The 2,091-nt window shown below is 50.6% G+C and overlaps 1 long non-coding RNA gene across 1 annotated transcript; it reads left to right on the top strand.

Annotated features, from left to right (window-relative positions):
- The first annotated feature begins 44 nt into the window (after positions 1 to 44).
- On the top strand, positions 45 to 1,772 carry LOC105544994. Its single transcript, XR_001006850.1, has 2 exons — positions 45 to 216; positions 341 to 1,772. It is a non-coding gene; the product is annotated as an uncharacterized LOC105544994 (long non-coding RNA).
- Positions 1,773 to 2,091: the final 319 nt, after the last annotated feature.

Below are 2,091 nucleotides of genomic sequence, written 5' to 3'. Positions count from 1 at the left end.
ATATATATATATATAACTGCAATAATAATAATTAAAAAATATCTTTCAGGTGTCGCATATGAAGGATGAAAAAGAGGCCCTAATAAATCAACTAACTTTGGTGGAATCCTTGTGGACGGAAGAGCTAAAGATTCTCAGGGCATCTGCCAAGACCCTGCACAGTTTGCAAACAGCTTTTACCTGATTTCACCAAAGTGCGTTTGGTCACCTCCTCTGGTGGGGTGTTAGTCACACATTTTAGACTAAGGTTTGATGGACTAAATTTATATAGTTTAGAGTCGAGAGTGGCATCTACTCAACAATTAGGAACGTCATCCTTTTCTTTTTGCTTTTCCTACAGAAACAGAAGTTAATTTGAAGAGCGTCATCGTGGCCTGGGGCGGTGGCCGCCCCCAGGACGTGCAGGATTTCTGCAGGGGGCAGCACAGGTTCTGGGACTGTGAGGCTGTGAGTGAAGGTGGACAAGCTGTCTGGATAGCACGTCTAATGCTCTTCTGAATAAAGTGCTGAACTGTGAGGAGAGAGGCGGACTGCCAGGGAGCCAGGAGCCAGCTGCGTCCGTGTGTGGTCTGTCACCACGGGGCCTGCTTCTTATCTGACACAGCAGCTCTCAGAGTCTAGCGGTTGTGCTTTTAAGATGCTCTGATACCGTTGGGTTAAGGGGCAGGTTGGCGGTGGGTGGCTTTGGGTGGTGGGTGTGGGGAAGTGTGAGGTAGTCCTGGGTTCCCGCCAGGGTGGCCCAGCCGCCAGCCGTTCCCTGTGTGACTGCACTGAGGTGGGCGTTGAAGAGTCCCCTAGGGGACACAGGGCTTCCAAGAGGAGGGAATGTCCTCTAAACATGCTTCTGGCCTCCCAAGGCGGCGCTTGTCTAATTATTCACTTGGGAAGAATGACTGGCTTAGCCAGCGGCCCTTTCTGCTTTGTTCTGGTGGCTGTCCTGGGCAGGCCTTTCAACCTGGGAAGCTGGCCCATCCGCGGTGGGCCTGTCTGCTTGATTCTGGGGTTCAGTGTAGGTCAGCTGATTGCAAACCACGGTAGTGGTTTGGCCTCTGTTCTTACTCTTGAGTTTTGATGCTGCTCAGACCCTGGGTGGGGAAAAGGGGCGCTTCCTGCACAGCTTTCAGCTGCCTGTGGCCTCGGGACTGCCTGCATAAGTAACGCAGGGGCTGCTGGTCCTGTTCAGGCCCATGCCGGAGACGCTGCGTAGACAGTGTTGCCCAGGGTCCTATTTACCCTCCCAGGGTTCATTCTTCCCAAGAACTGAAATTCCTTTCTCACTGGAGCCCAGCAAAACCAAATGAACGGGGCCTGCTGGCCTCAGAAGGCAGGCAGAGTTTAAAATAAAACTTTCTCATGATTTCTTGAACATCTTTCCCTGTTTGTATATACAGTTTGTGTTTATTTTTCAATAGTTGCAGTATATTTCTTTTTTTTAATATTCAGTATAATGCAGTGTATTTCATCATACAATGTATGGAGAGTGGGCAGACTCTTCTGTGGAGGGCCCGGTAGTGACCATTTGAAGCTTTCTGGACCTGTGGCCTTAGTCCCAGCGATTCTGCAGAGCAGCTATCAGCAGCATGTCTACCACTTGCAAGGCTGGGCTCCCGGGAAACTTGACAGTGACAGGTGGTGGGCCGTAAGTTTCCTGACCCCTGTGCTGTGCTAGAATTTCTTTCTCCTCTTTCCTGTGAATGCACCTAAATATGTTAATTCCTTTACACCTTTCAAAATGGACAGCCCCTTGAACATTAAAAACTTTGCAGACCCTACATGGTCATTGTGCTTTCCTCATCTAGTGATTAGAAAAAATGCACAATGGGTGGGTGCGGTGCTCACACCTGTAATCACTTTAGGGGAGGCTGAGGGGGGAGGATCTCTTGAGTCCAGGAACAGCGTGGGTGACATAATGAGCCTCCCCCACCCCCCCCACAAAACAATTTAAAAAATGAGCGGGCGGGTTGACCTGTGCCTGTAGCCGCAGCTACTCGGAAGGGTCAGGCAGGAGGATGGCTTAGAGCCCGGGAGTTTGAGGTTGCAGTGAGCCAGGATCGCGCCACTGCACTCCAGTCTGGCCAACAACTGAGTGAG

The sequence above is a fragment of the Mandrillus leucophaeus genome, unplaced genomic scaffold (assembly GCF_000951045.1).
Source record: "Mandrillus leucophaeus isolate KB7577 unplaced genomic scaffold, Mleu.le_1.0 Scaffold315, whole genome shotgun sequence".
Classification (NCBI taxonomy): Eukaryota; Metazoa; Chordata; class Mammalia; order Primates; family Cercopithecidae; genus Mandrillus; species Mandrillus leucophaeus.
The sequence above is the reverse complement of the archived record's forward strand: the minus strand, read 5'-3'. Positions and strand labels throughout refer to the sequence as shown.